Source organism: Tachyglossus aculeatus, chromosome 4 (genome assembly GCF_015852505.1).
Source record: "Tachyglossus aculeatus isolate mTacAcu1 chromosome 4, mTacAcu1.pri, whole genome shotgun sequence".
Lineage (NCBI taxonomy): Eukaryota > Metazoa > Chordata > Mammalia > Monotremata > Tachyglossidae > Tachyglossus > Tachyglossus aculeatus.
This window is the reverse complement of record NC_052069.1, coordinates 121,195,304-121,221,211: the sequence shown is the minus strand read 5'-3', so window position 1 is coordinate 121,221,211 and position 25,908 is coordinate 121,195,304. Positions and strand designations below refer to the sequence as shown.

General features: G+C 42.5%; 1 protein-coding gene across 4 annotated transcripts in view; it reads right to left on the bottom strand.

Annotated features, from left to right (window-relative positions):
- ASTN2 (astrotactin 2) overlaps positions 1-25,908 on the bottom strand; it is an 854,016-nt gene that overhangs the window by 772,941 nt on the left and 55,167 nt on the right. The window contains exon 1 of one of the 4 annotated variants that reach the window (XM_038744814.1): positions 20,851-20,933. The exons of the other annotated variants lie outside the window; for them this stretch is intronic. The gene's annotated coding sequence lies outside the window, so the exon portion shown is untranslated. Of the gene's footprint in view, positions 1-20,850; positions 20,934-25,908 lie in introns of those variants that run through there. 4 annotated transcript variants of the gene reach the window in all.

Below are 25,908 nucleotides of genomic sequence, written 5' to 3'. Positions count from 1 at the left end.
GTCATGGCTCCTGCTCTTAAGGAGCCCCGCAAAAGGTCGGGGGAGGGGAGGGGGCAATGAAATGATTTTCAGGTGTCTGGTAGTCTCAGGAATCCTTGCCTCATGGTGGGGTCGGTTCCCAGAAGGCCCTGAAGCTGTGGGAGCACTAAGAAAGGAAACAGCTTCTTCTCCCTTCTTCAGGGCTCCCCGCTTGGCTGGGCCTTTCTTCTCCCTTCTTCCCCCACTTGAGGGAGAAGAATATGAGGGAGGAGGCAAACAGAAATTATATAGATAGTACAAGCAAGAGAAAGAATACCACTGCAATTGTTGAAAACAAGAGTAAAAAGGGTAAATAGTTAAATATTAAATTAATGTAAATCTATACAAAATTGCTAATGCCCAACATCTTTTTTAGCCTATCTAGTCATGTGGACACTGAAGTTAGGCCTTTTCTCCATCAGCTCCAAGAACAAATGCACAATGGAGTAAGCAGCCTTTTTCCAAGGAGCATTTGCTTGTCAGGAAAATGGAGCACGAACACTATCAAATCATTGTCATATTAGCCATTTTAACTGTGAACACACTCATGCACAATTCCATAGACACCTAGAACTACAAAGAAAGTCAGGAGGACGTCCGATCCAGCAAAAGCTTTGCTACGCAAAAGGTCTTATTTGGTTTCCCATCCCCATGGCATACAGACAGATCATCATTCCCAGTGACAGAAGTCATTCATGGGCAGTGATAACAGTTTTGTTTTGAGCTACAGCAGTAACGTCTAGCAGGTAAAGCATGGGCCTGGGAGACAGAAGGACCTGAGTTCTAATCCCAGCTGCTCTGCTTTTCTGTTGTGTGATGTTGGGCAGGTCACTTCACTTCTCTGTGTCTTAGTCACCACATCTGTAAAATGTGGATTAAGACTAGGATCCCCATGAGGGACATGGGCTCTGTCTAACCTAACTTTTAGCTACCTCAGCACTTAGCATAGGGCCTGGCATATAGTAAGTGCTCAACAAATGCCATTAAAAAAAAAAGAGATTGACAGAAAAATAACTTCCTCCTCCTATGAACCCTGCCCAAAAGACCCTTGGTGAATTATCCACCAGGATATAGAAGAGCTCATCTAATGAATTACTGCTCCATTCTGTTACTGGATTTCTCAGGCTCTTCACTGACAACAGTGGAGTGAAAAAAACTTTGGTCATTTTTGTAAAATTTCTACCAGAGATGGAGGAGCAGCACATCTTCCACAAAAATAAAAAAGTTCTTCTGAATGACAGCCATCTTCACCAACCCCAGGCATTTTCACTCCATATTTTCAGAATGCAATGGGCACCCACTGAAAATAAATATGCTGTAAATACTGTTCATTGATTCTGTACAGAGTCCCAGTCTGCAGAATAACCATTGGCTCATATTCATTTGAACAAGTTTGAGAATGGGGAGGTCAATTTTTCAACTTTACTCAATCCCAGTACTAGACTAAAATACCACACCTCCACTTGCTACCAAAACACTCAAAAATTCTACCCAATGCTCACCTTGATCCCCTTTAAGTTTGAGACTAGAAAGGCAAGACAGAGGAAACAATTGCTTTTACAATCAATGCCCAACTTTGAGACTTTCTCAACTGCATGATGCTTTCTTACTTGCAAAGAGCAACAGAGTCGCTCCTATAATAATAATAATAATAATTGCATTTGTTAAGCGCTTGCTATGTGCAAAGCACTGTTCTAAAGCGCTGGGGGGGTTACAAGGTGATCAGGTTGTCCCACGTGGGGCTCACAGTGTTAATCCCCATTTTACAGATGAGGCAACTGAGGCTCAGAGAAGTTAAGTGGCTTGCCCAAGGTCACACAGCAGACATGTGGCGGAGCCAGGATGAGAACCCATAACCTCTGACTCCTAAGCCCGTGCTCTTTCCACTGAGCCACGCTGCTTCTCCCAAGAAGTATTCAGAGAGAGGCCCTTAGTGACCCCTGACTTCAGTGGAAGACCTCATTGCTTAAAACAGTGCTTGGTACGTAGTAAGCGTTTAACGAATACCTCAGTTATTATTATCAGTCACCGTAAAACCAACAAGAACTTCAGGCTTCTTTCTGTGCTCAGTGTCCCTACCAGTGTTGTCACACTGTCTCTCTGAGAAATAACTTCTTTGACCTGTCAAGATTAATGTTCTCTCCTCAGTTCTGACTTACGGTGACAGAAAATGGACTGATTCCCCCCCACCCCCAACCCTTGCACCATGTGAGCAGTGGAAACAAATGCAGTGGGGAAGCGGGCAGCAATCCCAAAGAACACAAAGGTAAAATGGAGCCTGTTTTGGCTCAGTGCACAGAATCAAGAAGGGTCACCAGTAAATTGCACAGGCTAATGATTTTCTGACCTGCACCAATGAGTGGCTTTGGATAGCTACACATTTTCAGACACTTAAAGCTCAGAGCTACAGCTGTTTCAACCAGTCCTGGAGCAAATTGAAATGCTATAGCATTTGAAAGGAGAAAAGAAAACATGGTGGGTGGAAGAGAGAATGAGTGGGAAAGAGATCAGGTAAGTAGGCAGAGAGAAATCTTGTCCTGCTTCTCCTCTTTTGAAGCCTATTTCCTTTCCTTCACTGCATGTGGCAGAAATGCTGTGTAATTTAGCAATGCAAATACAGGAAATAAAGACTTGGGGAAGAGAGAAAAATGCATTGATTGCTGGGCACAAGGCATGAAATTAGCCCAGTACAACCTCATGTTTCCCCAGAAGCATGTCTAGCTCATTCAAAATTGGATGCCCTTCAAATAACACTCAATTCTCATGAAGGGGACAGAGTGGCATTACATGGTGGAATGTGACAGACACAGAGACACTGGAATTGCATTGGCTGTAGCAGAAGTTGACCCTGGTTGGAAGGTGGAATTGGATGCTGGGAGCTCTAAAAAGAATGTGGCACGTGAAGCATTATGAGGAAATCCACTTGCAGACACACATTCATCAATCCTCTCCAATCATGTTATGAAAGTTCCAAGAAACCAATTTTCCATAAACATTTGCTTCCCTCTTTAAATTCACTTAGGTCAGATGATAGCAAAAGGGCAAGTGTTCACTAATGTAGAAAGCGTTGGTCCCATAATTAGGATCTTGGAGACAAAGTTGTTAGTTGAGCCCAAGTTACATGGGAAACATTTCATTCCTATCTTCTCAATGCACAGCCAGCAAATCTGGACTTAGCATACATTGTGTGCAATCAATAGTATTTATTGAGCACCTCCTTTGTGCAGAGCTTTATATCTAGTGCTATATAGGAGCTCAATACAGTATCAAGGGCTATATTTCTAGTCTCAATAGGTCACTGAAAGAAGAAATGGTCTCTGCCTCAGAAAAACTTATAGCCTAAGGGGAAAAACATGGCAGATCAAGGTCAATCAACTGCATTGCAATCAAGTGCAGAGCACTGTTTTAAGTGCATCGAAGAGTACGTGCTGTGGTCAAGGGTCACTAAGGGCCTCTCTCTGAATACTTCTTCTTGAGAGAAGCAGCATGGCTCAGTGGAAAGAGCACAGGCTTTGGAGTCAGAGGTCATGGGTTCAAATCCTAGTTCTGCCACTGTCAGCTGTGTGACTCTGGGAAAGTCACTTAACTTCTCTGTGCCTCAGTTACCTCATCTGGAAAATGGACATTAAGACTGTGAGCCCCCATGGGACAACTTGATCACCTTATAACCTCCCCTGCACTTAGAACAGTGCTTTGCACATAGTAAGCGCTTAACAAATATCATTATTATTATTATTACAATATACTGTAGATTTTTCATTCTTTGGGGCAGAGACTCTGCACCTTTCACTTCTTTCATATCTTCCCAAGCTTCAAATACAGTAGCGAGAGACACCAGAATGAGACAGTAAGAAGGTGAGCTTTAAAGCCACAAAAAATGCAAGCTAGAGCAACATAGAAGAGAGTGGAATCGGGGGATGGAGAAGAGAAGGAGAGGAGAGGGAAAGGGGGGCGGGAAGCACTGAATGAGTGCTAACCTGCTAATCACAACCCTGGCTTAATTCCCACTTGCACCTCATGGGAATTGCCAAGGAAATCAGAGGAATCTTACCAAAGACTCTTCTGGCAGAGATTAGCGATAGATGGCATAATTGATGGTTCGATTATTCTTCCTCTCTTTTGACTTTCCCTGTCACTCATTTCCTTTCACCACAACTGAAGTTTCTTTGTTTCAGATCCCTTGTGTGAAACCAGTTTGAGTACCAACAGAAAAGGATCTGAAGCAAGGAAATTGAACCCAGGATGACCGAGCATGAACAACCTATACTGTTGAGCACTTCTAAAGCATCCAAGCTCAATGCAGAATGCTCTCTAGTCTCCTCCCTTCCCCTGACCCCCAGGGCAATGTCATCTAGGAGGGTTTCTAGAGCCACTTCTCCTGAACAAGTGGAGGAAAGTGAGGTATTCAGAATCAAGGGGCTTGCCCAGATTCCTCAGAGTTAGAGTACTACCGTTCACCCAAATCCAATCCAGTGTTTCCGTCAGTCAAACTGGCTTTTACGTGATTAAAAACATAATATATCTGAAGTTATATTGAGCAGTGAGAATATGGAAGCCAGGAACTGCTATGCTTCAACATTATTACCCACTCAGTTGCTCCTTAGCCTGGTGCAATAAATCAGATGAACAGCATCAGAAATCTTCAAAGTAAAATACAGAAAACAATAAAACAAGCTAATGGGACATTGTAGTGTGACTCAAGCAGTGAGCTACCCCACTGAGGGCTCGGGGGAAAATGTTCCAATAGCCATTTCACTGCCGAAGCCCGGGGCAGCATTTCCCGAACCAGGCCAAGACACCCATCACTCACAGAGGTGACAAAGAACAAGGTAGAGACACTTTTTTCTTTTTTTTTTTTTCCAATGGTAACTGTTGAGCACATATGTGCCAGCCACTGCATTACACACTGGGGTCAAGACAAGAGAACCTTGTTGGACACAGTTCCTGTCCCACAGAGTGTTCCCAATCTTAATCACCATTTTGCAAATGAGGTAACAGGCACAAGGTTGGTAAGTGTCTTGCGCAAGGTCTCACAACAGACAAGTGGTAGAGCCAGGATTAAACTCAGATCCTCTGACTCCCAAACCCATGATCTTTTCACTAGGCCATGCTGCCTCCCTTTTAGGGGAAGAAACAACTGGAATTGATTAGTATCCCACCCCATTCTCTGAAGTTTCTAGTACAGTTACAGGAAACAGCATGGCATAGTGGATAGAGCACAGGCCTCGGAGTTAGAAGGTTGGAGGTTCTAATCCCAGCTCTGCCTCTTTTCTGTGTGACCTTGGGCAAGTCTTTTCACTTCTGTGCCTCAGATCCCTTTTCTGTGAAGTGGGGATTAAGACCGTGTGCCCTTTGTGGGACAGGGACTGTAACCAACCCGATTTGCTTATATCCACCCCAGCACTTAGTGCCTGGAACACAGTAAGCAATTTAAAAATATCATGGTTATTAGTTCCTCATCTTCTAAATCTCTTTCCAAATCAATTTAACCCCGTATCACCAAAGGAGATGCTTAGGTTGAGTGCATCTTGAGGCTAAAATTCCAGATTAACTGGTCAGTGTAGGGTAGAGTTGCTTGCTTCTAACACTACGAATTGATATTCACCCCATCCTCAGCTCCAAAGCATTCATAGACATTTAATACAAATAAATTGCAGATATGTACATCTCCCCTTTGAGACTGTGGGCAAGAAATATGTCTACAAACTCTTGTACACTCCCCAAGCTCTTAGTTCAGTGTCCTACACATACTAAGCACTCAATAAATATCACTATTTTTATGGTACTTGCTAAGCACTTACTATTTGCCAGGCATTGTGCTAAGCATTGGGGTACATACAAGGTTGTTAGGTTGGACAGAGTCCCTGTACCTCATGGGGCTCACAGTCTTAATCCCCATTTTACAAATGAGGTAACAGGCACAAAGAAGTCAATAATTGATTACAATCCTTGAAATAGATCATTCCGTTTCAGTCCATTCTCCTTGCAGAGTACCATCAAGCAATTTTGCAAGCTCAGTCTTTGCTTTGCCTTTCAGTTATACCAAGCTTTCCTTTCAATCTGATCTTACTAGGAAGGGGGGGAAAACGCAGCCCCAGTGTATATTGAGTTACTGTTCAACAACGCTCATAAATCCAGATGATATTAACACATAACAGCTTCATATAACAAACTGACAACATGCAGTGACAGCTCAAGGAAAGTATTAGGCAGAGAGAGCACACTGCCTACAGTCTTGGAAAACTGCATTTCTCTGACTAGGAAAGTCCAGGGGAGGGACAAGAGAATCCAGTGTTCACGGCAGTTTTAATGCAGCAATGACTCCATGTGAGGAGAGGTGGGAGAAGATGTGGGTACACAAAGAGATGAGCCAAAATAATTCATTAGGAAGTTGTCACTCATTTTAGACAAATTAACCTCTGTCCTACACATTCCAGTGACTAATTCACTGTTTATTCTGTCCAATTTACTTGATATTCTGTAGGTGAAGCCTCCAAAGTGATTTAAGAACACTACTTTCCACCTTGACAAGGCAATGAACAGATCGAGTGGACTCCTTCCCACCACCACCCTGCCTTCCCACTTTCCAGGCCACAAATCCAGGTTTGAAGAAGCTTGCAGTTATGCTGTCAAAGAGGAGACAACCCACTTTGGTCTCTGGGTCACAAAAGAGAAAGATGGTTCCTCAATGGCCTTAAAAGTCTCATTCAGGGTGTCATTTAGCTTTTCAAAACCACTTCCTATTTCCAAATGGACAGCACTCATCTATCCCCCAATAATCCCCTAAGGATCCCCTATTCTGCTCCCCCTCTTTCATCTTGTAGACCAAGGATCTAGAGGATTTAATTAACTTCTCTGACTGAAACAGAGTGACAGTATGACCCAGGGTTAGAATTTTGACCACAAAGCTCAGTATTTCCCTGAACAAATGTATTTTTTTAAGAGGCACAACCGTTTTGTACGTTCAGAATGTCTTCTCATATTTACCCCAAATATTTCTAACAGAAATCCTTAATCCATTTTCCGGGGTCCAGTATCTTCCCTTGGGGTTTTGCTGTTCTATGTCCCTGCATCCTATAGAACCATAGAAGTAGTAGTAGTAATAACAATAATAGTATTTAAGTGCTTACTGTGTCAAGCACTGTTCTAAACAGTGAAATACAAAATTATCCTGGACAAAGACTCTGTCACACACAGGACTCACAGCCTAAATAGGAAGGAAAACAGGTTTTGAAACAACACTTTACAGATGAGGTAACTAATGCAGAGAGAGGTTAAGTGACTTGTCCAAGATCACACAACAGGCATGTTGCAAGAACTGGGATCAGAACCCAGGTAGTCTAACTGCCGGGCCTGTACTTTTTCCACTTGGCCATCCTGCTGTATGACTTCTGGGTTCTCTCCAAAAGTTACACTTGTCCTTTCCCACGGGCTTTCACCATAGAACCTCAGGACTCTCTTGGACAGTTCCCTCTAGACTAACCTCCTTGAGTGTATGGGATGTGACTACCAAACCTGCTGCAATATATTCTCCCAAGCACTTAGTAGCATACCCTTCATATAGTAAGCACTTAACTACCACTCACGGATCTGTCTCTCCCTTTACACTATAAACCCTCAGTGGGCAGGAAACATACCTACCAACTCTACTGTACTTTCTACTTCCAAGTGTTTAGTTCAGGGCTCTATATATAATAAGCATTCAATAAATGCCATTGGTTGATCGATAAAATTGTACTAAGTAATTGAGAAATGTATTATTAACCATTCTTGGTCAGCCTTCCTATGATATTCTAGGTGAAGAACTTCATTAACCTTCCAGAGAAGGTATGAGGAATAGGAAAATTAAATCCTTGGCAATCAAAAAGCAAAATAGCAACCTGTTCCGGGCTGTCTGTCTCTTGACAGACTCTGTTCCCTCCATTCAAGTTACCTCCCTCCTGGAGCTGCAAGAGTCATCTCTTCTCATCCTCTCCACCCGTCCCTCCATCCAGAACAGACTTCCTGAGAATCTCTGCCTTTCTTGAAATGGTAGCTGAAAGAACTGCTTTGCTCTTCAGCTGCATCTCTTAATTCTGCTCTCCCCATGCTTTCATTTTAACTCTAGAATTATTATCGCCACAATGGACTCTGGGATGCAATGTGAATGAAAATGGATGCTAGCACAGTTAGAATTATATTGAAAGAAATGAGCCCTCCTCCTTTGTTTTTCAGTTGTATAGCAAAGTTTTCAGTCATTAATATGAGTACACAATAAAAATGACAATGAATAATGTACATAGCCTGTATTTAGAAAATTTGGAAGAGCATAAAGAACATCATCTTATTCATCCTCACATCATTTTGGACAAGAAAGGAAGAAGCTTAAACATCATTCCCATTTTACAAGTGGAGGCCAAGGGAGATGGACTGAATTTTAGAGAGTCATCCAGCCTGCAATTTGTATGTAGGGTCGGATTCAGGATTCATAGTCCAGTGCCTTACCCAGTAGCCCCCACAGCCTCTTAAGCCAGTTTACCATGATGGTGGGCTTTGAAAACAGGAATAAATTGTTATGTCCCATCACACTTCACCTGAAGTGTGAGTACAGCAAACCACTGCACTAAGCGCTGGGGAGGTTAACAAGGTGATCAGGTTGTCCCACGGGGGGCTCACAGTCTTCATACCCATTTTACAGATGAGGTAACTGAGGCCCAGAGAAGTTAAGTGACTTGCCCAAAGTCACACAGCTGATAAGTGGTGGAGCGGAATTTGAACCCATGACCTCTGACTCCAAAGCCCAGGCTTTTTCCACTGAGCCACGCTGCTTCTCAAAAAAATCATCTTACCCCATAGGAGGCTTATACTAGATCCACTGAACTAAGGGGAGAGCTTATCCCTAACGATGTCATTTCAGAGACACATTTAGATCTCAGATGCAGCCCAGTCTGCATAATGCAACTACCCATTCCTACATCTCGGCTCCCAATCCCTAACCCTTCTAAAGGCAGCAACCAGCACTTATCTTCCCCCTTGGAGATTCAGAACCACTCTTGGTCATGTACCAATTTCCATCCAACCCAAATGGCATTTATATGGATTCTCTGATGACCTGAGCATGCTCAGATTCACCTATTCCTCTTTTTTATACCATAGGTCAAGGCCTACCTCCTCCAGAAAGCTCACCCATTCTCCAATTCTACCATCAATTCATTCTCCTCATAACTCTAGTTGTGTGAACAAGGGGTAGTTGTTTACCTCACCAACCCTGTTTGATTTTAGGTGCTTCAGGGAAAAAGACCACATTTATTCTTTGACATATTTCACAAGGGCCTAGGACAGGTTACTGTGGAAAACTTGTTGAGTGACATCCTTTTCCACATCATACTTGTTTTTTTGGGAAACACCCTATCTCCTGTCTCCACCCACTCAGATTTTCCCTTTTAGAGAGTCTCTCTCTCTACACACACACACACACACACACACACACACACACACACACACACACACACTTACTTCAGTAGCTGGAGTCATTAACCTTTCTGGCTGTCACTCTGCTGATATCAGCGCATGCTGGGAAAGAAAAAAAGATCCCTAACTCCCTATTTCTTTGATTCCCCAATAAACTCCATTCCTTTTCCAAGAGAAACTTTTCCCTTTTAAATTGCAAGGACCCAAGAGCTTCCCAAAGACCAAGCTTTCATCCTATTAATGTCAACCCTTCTATGTTTTCTAATGAAAGCTGACACTAACAGAGAAAAATGGATACATTAATATTGAGTTCATTAATAAATAGATTATCAATGTTTGGTGGTGAAGGGGGAAGGTGAGGGGAGAGATAGAACAGTGGGTCAGATAGAACAGTAAATGTCTCTCACAGGACCATATATTGATCAAATATTTACAGATTTTAATGTGCTGATAAGTCAGGAAATATTTTTTTTAATTTTAAATGCCCTTCACAACTCCACTGCAAAATCACCAGCAGCTCATCCCAAACCATCTTTAAAAATCTAGTCTGTCTCTCAAAATTATTTCTGGTTAAAAGACAGAAAATTTATCAGGTAAATAAGGGAACAGAGAAGACGATGGAGCAGTAGGGAAAAACAGGGAAAGTTAAGGGGGTCAAAAAGAAGGGCTGCTAATGAAATGGAAGATCTTGACCCTTATCCTCACTCCAAAGTGCCCCACCTTGAAGAGACACTTTTAGAGTCATAGGCACAATAGAAGGTCACCTAATCCTTTACCCTCCCTCCAAACAAGGCACACCTAAACTACTCATTGGGTAAGAAGTCCAATTTTAGCAAGACCTTGGATATATGGATTTAGAAAGGAAATCTCATCCCTCTCAAGGGGAATAATCATTCATTCAATCGTATTTATTGAGCACTTACAGTGTGCACAGGAATGTATTAAGCACTTGGAATGTACAATTTGGCAACAGATAAACAGTCTCTACCCAACAACGGGCTCACAGTCTAACCAAACCATAGGGATGGGGAAAAAAAAGGATCGCATCAGAGAACCATCAAGTATCTAATTTCCCCGACTCTACATTGCCTAAATCTCCTCCCCATTCCCTGTTCACAGTTAGTAGTCTATTCACAATCACAGAACACATCTGCCAAAACACTGCTGAGCAGAAGAGACTGGAAGCAAGAGTCAGAGGCAAACAGATCTACAGTCGGAAAGAGACAGGCACATACACCAAACAACCTTTCATTTAATCATAAACAAAATAGAAGTATCTTCAGCTAACAATCTTAAGCAATCAGGAGAAAAACAATGCCTTATTCAAAAGAGGTTGTTTGTATTCCAAACAGCAATGACATCCCTTTACACTGTCAGTTACCTTCTTTTATTTGGGTCTCTCACTGCCAAATGTATTAGCCAAGGAAGAAGTGGGGTGAGGGAGAAAAAAGAAATAAGCAAAAAAAAAAAAAGTGTTCCCCAAATCTCAGAATGTGACTCCCTGGCTCTATTGTGACAAACTGAAATGTCTCTGAGGAGTTCATTTCACGTTTCATCCATTCTCTGAATAATGGGAAAATCCCTCTTTGTTTCTCTAAAATATCAGCACACACTGTGTGCTACATACACTCAATTCCATTAGACATAATGGAACAAGATTGTCCCAGAAGTTGTTTTCAATTGCTTGAGTGCATCCTTCATTTAGGGAAATGAGAATATATGAGCTTTTCTAGCCAAGCTGACGGGTGGGATGCAAGTTTTAAGCTGAAGGAAAGGCTGTTTTAGTAGGGTGGCTGGAGAGAGGGCCAGTCATTTTTCCCCTCTCTCATAGGTCCCATGAGACATTATTTATGACTTCCAAAGCATTTCATACTTGCAAAATAACTTGAAATCATGAATTAGGTAGGTTTCCAAACATTCCTAAGTGGAGAGTTGTGGTCTTGTAGAAAGGGCACAGGCCAGGGAATCAGAGGACTTGTGTTCTAATCACAGCCCTGCCAGTTGTCTGCTGTGTGACCTTGGGCAAGTCAGTTAACAGAACTGTGCCTCTGTTTCCTCATCTGCATACTAGGGATTCAATGTCTGTTCTCCCTTTTGCTTAGACTGGAACCACCGTGGGAGACAGGGACTGTGCCCAACATAATTTGTATTTACCTCAGTGCTGAGAACACTGCTGAAACACAACAAACCCACACGCTCCACTTCTCTGCCGTTAACCTCCTCACTGTACCTCGTTCTCGCCTGTCCCACCATCAACCCCCAGCCCACATCTTTCCCCTGGCCTGGAATGCCCTCCCTCCACACATCTGCCAAGCTAGCTCTTTTCTTCCCTTCAAAACCCTACTGAGAGCTCACCTCCTCCAGGAGGCCTTCCCAGACTGAGCCCCCTTTTTCCTCTCCCTCCCCATCCCCCTCAACCTCCTTCCCCTCCCCAAAGCACTTGTACATATTTGTATGGATTTATTACTCTATTTTACTTGTACATATTTACTATTCTATTTATTTTGTTAATGATGTGCATATAGCTATAATTCTATTTGTTCTGACGATTTTGACACCTGTCTACATGTTTTGTTCTCTGTCTACCCCTTCTAGACTGTGAGCTCGTTGTTGGGTAGGGACCATCTCTATATGTTACCGACTTGTACTTCCCAAGTGCTTAGTATAGTGCTCTGCATACAGTAAGCACTCAATACGATTGAATGAATGAATCAATGAACAAGCACTTAATACAACAATAATGATGATAACATCACAAAATAGCCAGGAGAATCACCCCACTCAACCAATATGTGGCATTTATTGAGCATTTACCAAGTTAAAAAAACTCCACTAAGCACTGGGGGAATTACAACAAATACAAGCTCCCTGCCCTTAAGAAGCTGAAAGTGAAATGGTGGAGGATGAGGTAGGATGACAGAATCAATTGACAGTATTTATTGAGCACTTACTGTGTGCAGGACTCTGTACTAAGTGCTTGGGAGAGTACAACACAACAATATAACAGATTCCCTGTTCACAATGAGATTACAGTCTAGATAGAAAAATTCAATAACGAGAGCAAAAGGAAGAACAAGGATCAGATCATAGTGTAAATGTGCCAGGACAACCTATTAGAATAAATTGCATGTACAGCTGAAATGTAAAAATGTACTATACTTGAATGCATAAGCAGTCTAGGGAAGATCACACAAGGGTGGAATAAGGATCATCATTAAGGAGTGTTGTCTGCTGCACCAAACTCAGCGAATCATGAACATCCCTCTGCTTCGCGCCCTATAGCTTGCTCCTCTAATAGGGAAATGAACCCTTCTCTGGTGGCTCTCCAAGAAAATAATAATAAATAAATAGTAATGGCATTTATTAAGTGCTTACTATGTGCAAAGCACTGTTCTAAGTGCTAGGGCGATACAAGGTGATCAGGTTGTCCCACGTGGGGCTCACAGTCTTAATCCCCATTTTACAGATGAGGTAACTGAGGCCTAGAGAAGTTAAGTGACTTGCCCAAGGTCACACAGCTGACAAGTGGTGGAGCCAGGACCTGAACCCATGACCTCTGACTCCAAATCCCTCGCTCTTTCCACTGAGCCACTACTTCTCTTGAAAATGGTACTTATCTGGTTTTGAGCAACAGGAGGCACTGAGCCTTCCTTTGCCATTACCCTATCTGTAGCTCCAGGCCTCATCTTAACACAACTGTCCTAAACCTGGGGATTAAACAGACTCCTAAATTCTCCCAGGCAGAAAGAGAAGCTATCTTCTAAACAGGCCAGGCATGATATCCACTCAGAGAGGTTCACCTGGGCAGGGCAGGTCACTGTAACTTCCTGAAGGCAGATCATAATCTGCCAGGCAGACCTACAATTACATAAATTCAAATCAATAATATGCCAAAGAGAGATAGAAATCTCCAGCCATGGTTTAGTAACAGAACCACCAGAAACACACACAACAGATCTCCAGAAAACATTTTGTAAGCAGAAATGTTAACTTAACACTGTGACATATTTAGCAAGACTTCAAAGCACTTTAGAACAGTCAATAACCTCCAGGCTATGTAGGGAGAGGAAGTGATGTTAGATCCATGTGTTACCAAGTAGGGTTTGGAGGTTTGCTGACAGTTTCTGAGTTTGTGGCAAAAGGAGGGTGAAAAAATAAGAGCTCTGGTTACCACATCCAGCCCTCCAGTACATATCTATTTTCACATCCAATCTGAAAATTATGCATAAATACATATGAGTTGCAACCCATGAATCCAGAAGGAAAGGGCATTTTGTTTACCATCACTCAAATGGCTCTTAGGACTATGAATCACAAAAGTCATGGTGCCACATTGGAGATTTTGTTAATATACTTGCAAGCACACATGCACATTATACAACATGGCCCTGGTGGCACAGAAGGACTGGCAACCTTTTCCAACAAAGTATCATGGCACTTTCAAGTGCTCTTTCATGATGATTTATTTGGTTTCCATATTTGCCTCTAAACCAGAATGCAGAAGGAATTGGAAAAGAGTGACCTTTGATCTCTAATCTAGACCAAAGAGCAAGATCTTGAGGTGCAGACAATGAAGACTGAGGAAAAGATAAGGCAAAATGGTGAATGGAAGAGGCAAACTGTAGAAGTAGAGAAGGGAGGGAATGGGTTGACCTGACACCTGCACATTATAATATCATCCATTCCTTGCTCATTTCTTCGAAGGTTCCTAAAGCATTTTGTCCATTCCAATATGTAATCCTGCTTTTAAAATGCCAAGGACTTTATTGATACACTCAGCTCAAGTCCTTCCCAGAAGAAAAAAATTAATTCACTGAAGCTAAAGGACTTGATTTAAGCCACCAGAAAGCTACCATCAGAGCTGCCAATTGTTCCGAGGGTGGAAGTCCCAATTCATTGCTCCAAATAAACCCAAAGGGACTTTAGTTCCTCCTTCCTATATACGGCAGGGTTGGAATGGGTTGAGCCAGCTTGCTCAGGACACAACTCATTGTAAGAGTAATGCGAGGCTACATGCTAGAATAGTTTGACTAGGGCAGGACCTATGTGCCATGTGACATAGGACCTAGAAACTAATGTTAAAATTTGCTTCCAATTCAGCTCTTGCAACTCAACAGTCTAAGACACAGTCATTCAGGAACTGCTCTATGCTGGGGGTTTATTTCAAGCTACGTATACAAGCTAGCAGTTAGACTAACAGGAGCCATCCTGCATAACCAACACAATGTTTAGAACTGAAAGTCTAAAAAAAAAAAAATGAAGTTGTGTACCACACAAAAGCCAACAGCACAGAGTTTAATGCTGTCAGAGTTCTGCTACCTATGCAGGTCACTCTTCAGTGATATAGATAAGGGCAAAAAAAAAGGAGAAAACCCAATGAAAAAAGCTTCAAAAGATTGACGGATCAAGTTTGATAATGGCTGGGTATCAAATTCAAAGTCTTCAAAGCTGAAATGTCCAGCCCTCTATAGAGCAATGTGAGCAACTGGCATCTAAAGCAATTTTATCAATGTTGTGTACAAACCAGACATCAGGTTGTGATAGGGTGGCTTAAAATGAGGTCTTGGAAGGCAATCAGCTCAACAGTATTGAGGCAATGCTCACTGCAACACAGTTTCACTGAAGAGAATGGATGACAGCAGGGTAACTAAGCAGCTGCTGTATTTGGAATTGAAAGGGACAAATGAAGATGCAGGGGACAGAATGCATGCTATAGAGGAATATCAGCTCTTATCCCTTGCAATTTCTCACCCTATACCCAGCCTCTCTGCTTGAGCCACATTAATTTGAATTCTTAATATCTGACTGAGGCCATATGATGCTGCTTGTGCTTTTCTCTTACACAGGTTCTGCATAGTAATAAGAACAGTAGGCATAATAGTGTTTTCAAGTACCTATGTGCCATGCACTGTGCTAAATTCAGATTAACAGCCTATAGACTGTCTGCTTTGTTACCAGAAAAATGGCTGTCATCTCCTATAACATCCACCCAGTCATTGCTAACATGAGTCCCTGCAATGTACAAACAAAATAAAAAAAAGATATCCTCTGCCCACTGAAGGATCACCATCTAAGAAGGCACACATAGAAATTATTAAAGATTTACCACTAAAAATGTGAAGTGTAGCTTGGCAATATTGCTGAGAACATCTTGTTCATTCCCTTTCCCCACCTCTGTCCCCACAAAATGGAAAATCCTCACCATTTTTCCATTTATCAAAATTTCCTCTGGTCCATTTTCTACATTTTCCAAATAAAAGAGGACATAGAAGTTAGACATCGTATCATCTTCAACAATGATTGAGCCATTACTGCCCAATGGTGATGGATCCAGGAGTAAACTTCACATTTAGAAGCATAAAGCTGGAAGAGACATCCCAAGGTGATATAGTCCAATCCCCTGCCTCAACACATGAATGCCTAGACTTTCCAGGAAAATTAAATGTATTCTTTACCTTACTCATTTCCTACTACAACCCATTCTGCACATTTCCCTCCTCATGCCAACTTATTCAATGTACCTTGATTTTGTCTCACTACCAACTCGACCACATTACCCCTCTGCTCAGAATTTCTTCTGCCTCCATATGCAACAGATCCCACCTTCAAAGCCTTATTAAAATCATATTTCCTCCAGGAATCCCTCCCAAGTTAAATCTTCTTTTCCATTATTTTTTCCTCCCTTCTGCCTCAGCTATGCACTTGATTCTTTAAGCACTTGATATTCACCCCACCCTCAGCACCACAGCACTTATGTATAGATCCACAATTTATTTTAATGTCTATTTCTCCCCTCTAGATCATACTTGATTGCTTGCTATGTGCAGACCACTGTACTAAGTGCTTGGGAGACCGCAATGTAACAGAGTTGGTAGACATGTTCCCTGCCCACAGCGAGCTTCCAGTCTAGTGGGAGAGGCAGATAATATATATACACATGAAAAAATAAATTACAGCTATGTACATAAAGTGCTGTGAGGCTTAGGAAGGGGTAAATAAGGGTGTCAATCCAAGTGCAGGTGTGACAGAGTGGGAGAAGAGGAAATGAGGCCTTAGTCTCAGAAGGCCTCTTGGAGGAGATATGCTTTGAATAAGTCTTTGATGGTGAGGAGAGTGATCATCTATGGGATATGAAGAGAGAGGGTTTTCCAGGCCAGATGCAGGCCAAGGGCAAGAGGTCAGTGGCAAGACAGATAAGATAGAATGACTGGGATATGGTGAGTAGGCTGGCATTATAGAAGATAAAATGTGCAGGCTGGATTGTAGAAGGAAATCAGAGGCCCAGTGTAGGAGGGGGCAAAGTGATGTTGCTTTAAAGCCTCTGCTAAGGAGTTTGGTGCAAAGGAGAACGGGCAGTGACGAGTTTATTGAGGAATGGGAAAACATGGACTGAATGATTTTGTAGAAAAATGATCTGCAAAGCAGAGGGAAGTATGGACCAGAAAGCAGAGAGACAGGACAGAAAGGTCAGAAAGGAGTCTGCTGCAGTAAGTTGGGCTAGGATAAGTGCTTGGATCAATGTGGTAGCAGGTTGGATGGAGAGAACAGGGTGGATTATAGTGGTGTTCTGAAAATTGCACTGACAGGATTTGGCAACAGATTGAATATATGAGTTGAATGAAAGAGATGAGTTGAGGATAATACCAACATTATGGAGTTGGTGAGACAGGGAGAATGGTGGTGTTGTCTAAGATGATGGGAAGGTCTGAGGAAGGCTAGGGTTTGTGTGGGGAAAATGAGCAGTTTTGCTTTGGACAAGATTGTAAGCTAGACTGTAAGCTCCTTCTGGACAGAGAACATGTCTAGCAACTCTGTTATACTCTCCCCAGTTAATAATAATTATGGTATTTGTTACGTGCTTACTATGTACCAAGCACTGTTGTAAATGCTGACGTAGTTTCAAGGTAATCAGGTTGTCCCACATGGGACTCAGTGTTAATTCCCATTTTACAGATGAGGTAACTGGGGCACAGAGAAGTTAAGTGGCTTGCCCAAGGTCACACAGCTGATAAGTGGCAGAGCCGGGATTAGAACCCATGTCCTCTGACTTGGCAGTCCATGCTCTTTCCATTAAGCCACGCTGCTGCACACAGTAATAACTCAAGAAATACCATCCTTTGCCCTAAGTCTGTTTCCCTGGAAAACTTTTCACCCTATTAAGTCAATAAATTCTTCCCTGTGTCCATCTAAAGGCTTTGCTATTGTAATATCAGTTACTTCCTGAAGGAGAAATCTCCATCATTCAATGGGATTGCTCATCTCAAAATCTGTCAAAATATTGAAAAGAAAAAAAGGTATTTTAAAGGAAACATGTCTTTATTTTCAGCATCTTCTAGAAGCTACAGACTGGCCAACAAAGATGCAGCTCCTTTGTACTAAAGGACTACTCTACAAGAATGACTGAAATAATTATTTGCCAGAAAAGACAAATTATAAAGCTCCTGGCTTTTTCTCTGGGAAAAGTTGTAGCCGCGAAGACTGAAGTACATACTGGAGAATGGGAAGATGAAGCAGGGCCAGGTTGGCTACTGAGCTAACAGAACTGACCACCCTCAAGACACCACTTTGACCCCCATGGATGCCTGCATAGCATGCCTCATCTCCACAGCAGCCATCCAGTCGAGTTAGCACGGTTCTACAGTGCAAGGGAGGACAGATGTAGGCAAAGCTGGAACAGAGTGTAAGCAGATTTTGACTCAGGAGTCATAAACTGGCCTTCGCTGTGAGAGCAGGTGGCTTTGTGTTCTCAGATGGAGAAAGTTTATGGGGGAACGCCAATAAAGGAAAAATGCTGCAAAGTTGAAAAGAATTATTATACTTAAACCTGCTCTGAAACTGGCAGCACACCCAGAAAATCAAACTTGAGCCAGAAATATTTGCATTCCTGGGGGACCAAAGGAAAGGAGGACTATTTGACCTAAGTCATTTAGCTGTAACCTTAATTAAGAAAGCTTATCATTCATCATTAGAGAAGGAGCATGGATCAGTGGAAAGAGCACAGGCTTTGGAGTCAGAGGTCATGGGTTCGAATCCGACCTCTGCCAATTATCAGCTGTGTGACTTTGGGCAAGTCACAGCTTCTCTGTGCCTCAGTTACCTCATCTGGAAAATGGGGATTAAGACTGTGAGCCCCCTGTGGGACAACCTGATCACCTTGTAACCTCCCCAGTGCTTAGAACAGTGCTTTGCACATAGTAAGCACTTAATATATGCCATTATTATTGCTTACATAGTGCTGGAACAAAGCCAGTACTGATGGAGGCATAAGATGCTATAGATCCAACCCAAAAGCGAGTCATTTCAGTGGCCCTTACCTTATGGAAAATCAGTATCAAACGGCAGAATTAGGTGTGAAATATGGCAGGGCCAGGTGCAGTGTAGTTAACCCTGGGGCTACTCATGGAGAAAACAGCAAAGCAAGAATGAATGTTGGAAGAGCCCACACACACACACACACACAAAAAAAAATAGTCACCCCTCACCCCTCCCGAACCCTCAGAAGTGGGAAATGAGAATTCAAGGGAAAAGAATAGAGGATCCAAGAAACTCTGTGCTCCAACCCACCTCACAGGGACAAACCCTTCATTATCTAGAATACTCAGGTGGCAGTTCAGATTAACTGGAATTAAAAAAAAGGCACCTGAGAGTGTAAATCAAAGACCTTGTTACTAGATTGAAAGTTTACACAACAATGTATTCTAATTATTTTTAGCAGTAGTTCACTTCAAAAGGCTGCACTGAACTTAAAAGCAGGAGAGGGCTTAACCTATTTATAAGTTGGCTGACAGGTAATTTCAGAAACATTTCTCGGCTTCCATAAGGGAGAACGTTTTGTCCCATGCAATACAGGAATGTGAGTATTTATCATTAAAGAGGAAGAGAGAATCTTTAAAGTCAATCTCATCTTTCGAGTCCCAACGCCCATTTTAAGGGTGGGGGAAACTGAGTCATGGGAGAAAATGTGTGCCTGATTTTTTTTAAAAAAAATTGCAGACTAGAGAACTTTAAAGCACAAGACACTCTGTCAGTGCAAAGCAATCTGGTTGAAGCATGTCATTAATGACTAACGGTCATGTTTTAGTTTGTGTTTTATTACCCATTCGACACAAAGACACTTATCTCTACCTGAATTGAAAGTGTGTGCAGATCCTAATTATGCCACCCTCTGCATTCACTCTGAAACTGCCACTGAAAAAGGTGGTGAAAAGTCAAAACAAGTGAGTTGTCTCTTCATAACATTCTGTAACAGCACCAGAACCCACATAGAGAAGCAGACAAGGGTGATATACATTACATGACTAACCAACCACAAGTCATAGAGGCATTGATCTTGAATCACCCAAACCTGTTCAAGCCCACTAAGTCACAGAGTAAACAAGGGATGATTCAAGCCCCAGATATTCTCTCTCTATTCTTTCCAAGAAAGTTATGAGAAATGGATCTAGATGCCATCTCCCTACATGGCAAACCGGCCCTTGCCCTCCACTCCTTGCCAAGGACCACTACCCTATTCAAAAGATACCTCAACTTGAGGCAAAGCCATTTAGTAGATGGCTAAATCTACTAAATTTAGAACTTGATTAAAAATTAACTGTATAGCAACATGCCAACTCCTACCTTCCAAAACTTCATCACCCTGTTCCTTTCCTCCGAGTGCTCGGCTTCTGGGTCAAGTTGACTCTTCTTTCCTAAGAAAGTTGATCACCTATAACTCCACTGGGAGTAGAGCTTATCCAGCCCTCCTCAGTGAGCAAGTGGACCAGTATATTTTTTGCTCTGCTATAAATACCCCCTGTCCCGCTTCAGAGGTGTCACCTACTGTAGGTAAAGTCCAAAGAGAAAACCTCTGTGAAAGCAAGAAAGGCCTGGCGTTTGAATGCTAACCCAAAAGACATTCTTAGCCCAAATTATAACTGGCTCACATCTTCATCTATCAATACTATCAACTACCTTCATGCAAAGTGCTATTTTAAATACTTGGGTGAATAAAACAGAAAGTAAACATGCATTCACCACATCTACCTTAATATATCCATTGAAGGAATATATGTTAACTAAGTAAGCTTGCAGATTTGGAGCTGGGACAGTCAGAAGGGTACCAAGGACCCTACAGAGAATGATTGAGTTTGCCATGGTTTCTTGGTGAGAGGTGTGTGTTTTGGTGGGGAATAAGTCATTCAATCACTTGTATTTATTGAATACTCACTGTGTTACAGAATACTGAAATAAGCACTTGGGAGAGTAAAACATAACAGAGTTGGTAGACACATTCCCTTCCCACAATAAGCTTAAAGTCTAAAGGGAAGCAAAGAATGCATGCAACTGCTGAAGAGACTAGTTCAAAAGGTTAATGATAACATCTTGAATGTGTGTAGTACTTACACTTATGCAGAGAAATTTCACAATATCTCTCTGAGAATTGGAGAAGCAGGAATTATTAAACCCATTTTCCAAGTGAAAAAACTGAAATCTAAAGAAATGAAGTTGCCTGATACACCTCAGCAAGCAACTCAGTGGCAGAACAGAAATTCACATCCTGGTCCCCCAGACCCATGTCTCTTCACTCTGCTCCGTCCCACAGGCTCCCAGCATATGATTTGGGGTTATAATAGTAATGAAAAGAAGCTGAGTCTACTGGGTGGCACTACCAGAGCCTATTAGCAATCAAGTCCTCCTGCTATTCTCTATGAGTGGCAACACCTGAAGTCTGGAGGGAAAGGGGAGGAGCCATCAGCCTCTTCCACTGTGGAAGACTCAATGGAAAAGGAAGGTGCCTGGGGGAAGGATGGAAAGTGGGAGACAGAAAAGATGGGAGGAGGGGCCTAATCGAAGATCAGAAAGCACTCATGTTACAACACAACTTTTCCCAGGTGTCCCTAGAGAGTTTGGAGTCCTGACTCTATTTTCTGAATGAGAGCTTTTCCCTAGACAAGGCTTTGTCAGAAATCTGCCAAGGTCCAGCCTGAAAAGCAATGATATTTCTGTCAAGGTCAATTGAGCCTGTCCCTTAGGGCTTCTGTGTTCCTCTCTGTTTAACAGGCTAACAGAGCTGTCCCTTAAGCCTCATCAAATCACAGCTCAGTTAGACTGATGTCTATTGTAAATTCTGTTCCTAAGGTTCTTGAGCCTCCTTGAAGCAACAGAGAAGGCTTTAGTCAAACATTCTATGCAATTATTATGGCATATATGGGGCTGGAAGGGATTTCATGAGGTCAACTACATCAGTCTCCTACTTCTAGTCTGGGCTGCCTCACTTCAAAATTACTGGCCGATCAGTTCTTAAACATTTGGGAAAGAGAATAAGATTGTTGTAGGCTGGGAAAGTCTCCACCAACTCTGTTATATTGTACTTTCCCAAGCCCACAATACAGTGCTCTGCACATAGTAAGCACAAATACCAGTGACTGATTGTTTGGGATTCCACAAGTTTTTTTGGCATTATAGTCAAGTCTTATAACTTCTGGGTTCAGTAAGTTACTTAAACTCAATCACTTCTGCTGCAATTTAAATACATTTTGTCCTGTCTGGTCCAGATGGAAATAATACCTTGGGAAGATCATGCCACTAATGGGGAGATTTTTAATCAATCAATCAATGGCTTTTATTGAGCACTTACTGTGTACAGAACACAGCATTAAGTAATTGGGTGAGTTCATGCAAGAGTTGGTAGACACATTCCCTGCCCACAAGGAGCTTACAGTTTAGAGGAGAAGACAGAAATTAAAAAAAAATAATTACAGGTATGTACATAAGTGCTGTGGTACTGAAGGTGGGGTTAATATCAAGTGCTTAAAGGGTCTGGATCCAGAGAGAGAAAAAGTATGAGAGCATGATGGCATAATGCATAACTGACAACTCCTGTATTTTGTGCATGGTAATATAGGCTCTTGTTACTTTTTAGTACTCAGTGCATATAGTGCCTGGTGGCATTTCACTTCTTCTTTGTAACGATGATGATGATAATAATGCAAAGAAGAAGATGAAGATTTGTTAAGTTCTTACTATGTGGCAAGTACTGTACTACTACTGGGGTAAATACAACTCAGATACAATTCCTGTCTCACATGGAGCTCACAGTCTATGGGGGACAGGGAACAGATATTTGAACCTCATTTTACAGACAACGAAAGTGAGGCTCAGAGTAGTTAAGTGATTTGCCCAAGGTCAAACAGCAGGAAAGTGTCAGAAATGGAATTAGAATACAGCTCTCCTAACTCCCAGTCCTGTACTCTTTCCACTAGGCCACGCTACAGTAATGATCTTGCCAAAGCCTCAGCTCCCAGATAGTCACTACACTTGATTGCTGCCTGGCAGATGGATCTGTCTTCCACTACTGTTTCCCAACTGTCCAAGGCCATTTTGCATCTTCTGAGGTTTCGCTTCACTGGATCTCTAGACTGTTTGTTTCAGCCATGTTTTTTACAGTTTCATTATTTCAGCTCATCAAACAGCAGCTGCTTGGTTCTTTTGCTGTTGTCCATCTCAGTGAAGGTGGGATGTGATGAGAATTTCTTTGATGCTGCTGATTCTGACTGTGTTCCACAATTTCAGTGTTTGTATTTTTGCAACTCTATCTTAAAGAAGGGAACTCTTAGCCCCTCGGAACTCTCTGAGTTAGAAGGAAGAAGGGTAGGTGTACAGCATTGTCAATCCTGGTCCCTTCCTTAGTAAGAACAGTATTTATTAAGGGCTTACTGTATGCAGAGCACTTCACAAAGCACTAGGAAGGAGTACAGAAGTAGGAATTAGATGAAGATCCTGTCCCTTGAGGGGTTCACAGCCTGTGAATAAAAGTGAGGGTGAGTACCTGAGACAGAAACATCAGGAGCAATGAAAAAACAAAACATTAGAACAACATATGAGACAAGGACAAATATACAGCACAATAAATAAAAACAAAAGTCTGTAGGGAGCTATGGCTGGAGGAGTAGAATTTCAGGCTTTTGTGTTTCAGAGTCCTCAGCATATCTGAAGCCAAAGCAATGGCTATCCAGACCCCTAACCTTCTGAATTTTATGGAGGTGCTGTTTCCTTCCAAGGTAGAAAGGGAAAGCATGATGGAATGGGGTCTCTTTGATGGTACAGAGGGGAGTTGTTGATAGTTCCTGGGGAGTCAGGGTCGCTGGCACACAGATCATGCCCGGGGCAGGCATAGAATTCAAGGTGGAGAAGTGGCATGGCCCAGTGCAAAGTGCATAGGCTTGGAAGTCAGAGGACTTGGGTTTTAATCCTGCCTCTGCCACTCTGCTGTGTGAACTTGAGCAAGTCACTTTCATTTCTCTGGGCCTCAGTTACATCATCTGTGAAATGGGAATTAAGATTGTGAGTCCCATGTGGGACATGGACTGTAACCCACCTGATTATCTTGTATCTTTCTCAATGTTTAGAGCAGTGCCTGGCAGAGTAAGCACTTCACAAATACTATTAAAAATGAAATCCTCAGCTGTGGTGTCATCTCTGTGGCTTCAGGCAGACTCTGAATCATAAGAAGGATGCGTGGTTGTCATTACAAGATGTTTCTATCACCTGGAGGTGAAGACAGTCTAAAGAGGCACACCAGGGGCCTTTGATCCAGCCTGGAGCATACAAAAAATGTCAGGGACAGTCCGAGAGTTGCTCAACCACAATGCTTTGATGTCTATAAAATTTGGTTTCCAGGGCTTCAGAATGAACTATGGCCAATATCTGCATTTCATTTTTGTTTTCTTCTTTTGGTGAAAGGGGCACTTCAAATGAGGACTGGAAGCAATCTGCTTAACTGTAGCCTCCATGGCACCCCTAATCACCAAAATGTGAACCACCAGCATGTTCATGGTAGTTGTGTGAAGCATGCAAATTATTTCATAATCTATGGCAGGTGTCCCATGAAAGTAACTTTTACATCATCTGCAGGGAACAGGGAAATGGAGAAAGGTCCTGGGAATGCTTTAGGAATAAGTCCCAGAAGGGAGTTATTGGCTCCAGCATAAGTCTATTCCCCTCTGCAGGGTTGATTTCCCAGCCCCCAGAAAAAGCAAGTGGGAGAACAGAGGCAAAAGACGAATATCTTCCCCCTCTCTGGGCCACTGTCACCACATCTTTGCCCTGAGTAGAAGGTCAGATCCCACACCAAGTCACAAATTTAAAGGGCATTTTTCAAACAAGTTGTTGAATACCTGTAAGAATGTAGAGAGAAAAGCCAGCAGGTTTCCCAACAGGGAGGTTTTAGAGCTAAACAGAAGCAGAAAAACATCTGAGTTCAAAATCAGGGAGGATTCAGTTCCAAAGTTTCAGAATTTTTGGAAGTGATCATGATGTGAAATAAGAGCCTGACCATCCCCTTCAAGACTTTCCACCAGCTGCCTCCTTCCTACCTCTCTGCTTTCGTCTCCTGCTTAGCCCTGGTTTTCACACTTCATGCCGCCCAAGCTACCAACTCTGAACTCTGCTGTCTTCAACCCACTGCTCAACCTACTTTCCCAAGCTTGGAAATTCCTCCAGACTTAAAAATCCTCCCAACCACATCCCTCTCCAGATTTAAAGTCATGTCTTCCTGAAGGCCTTCCTCAACTACTCCCCACCTTTCTGGTTAGGTCATCCCATTAACTACCTTAGCCAGTGTGTGTGCACACACGCATGTACACACACACACACTTGCATTCTATTTGTTTATTTTATTCTTACTGTTGTCTTTTCCTACTGAACTTGCAGTTTGTTTTTGCCATTGTCCATGTCTTATCTGGATCTGCTTGCCCCCCATTAGACTGTAAGCGTCTGGAGTGTAGATAGAAACAGTGCCTTCTAATACATGTTCCCAAGTGCCTATGCCAGGGCTCTACATCCAATAGACACTCAATAAATGATAAGAGACTCTGTCTCTCTGAAACGTGCCCCTGCCATGCTCTCTCCAAATTTCCCTTTCAACACTTTTTTCTTTTTTTTTTTTTTTTTGGAGGGAAGCTTATTGCTAAGGGGTTTTGGTAGAACCAAATCATCCCCAGAATGACAGAGCAATAAAAAGAATGGATAACCCATTGGCTCGTTGTTCCCATTTCCCTGGGGATGGACCCCCAACCACAACAGATCAAAAGAAGAATGGGGTCTGGCTATTTCAGACTCAAAAGTTCTGAGGAGCTTGGAGTAGGGAGAGGAGTTGATCAATTGCCAAGTATCATGGACCAAACTGGATCTCCAAGCCCACAAAGAGCAACCAAGAACTCTGGGATGATGGTTGAAGTAGGGGAAAGGGCAGCTGATGGCTCTTTATAGGGAGGTTGTCAGGTAAAATAGGGCAGTGAGGAAGGAGGAGTGAAATCTGCCAATTGAGTTCCAGGGGACTAACTAACTGGTGTGGCTGCACCATCTGAGTGGGTTGAGAGAAGAGTTTGAGCAAAACAAGTCCTGGGAAAGGCTTAAGAAGCCACAAGACAGCAGCCCCTCCCTAGAAACCCAAGTGACAGT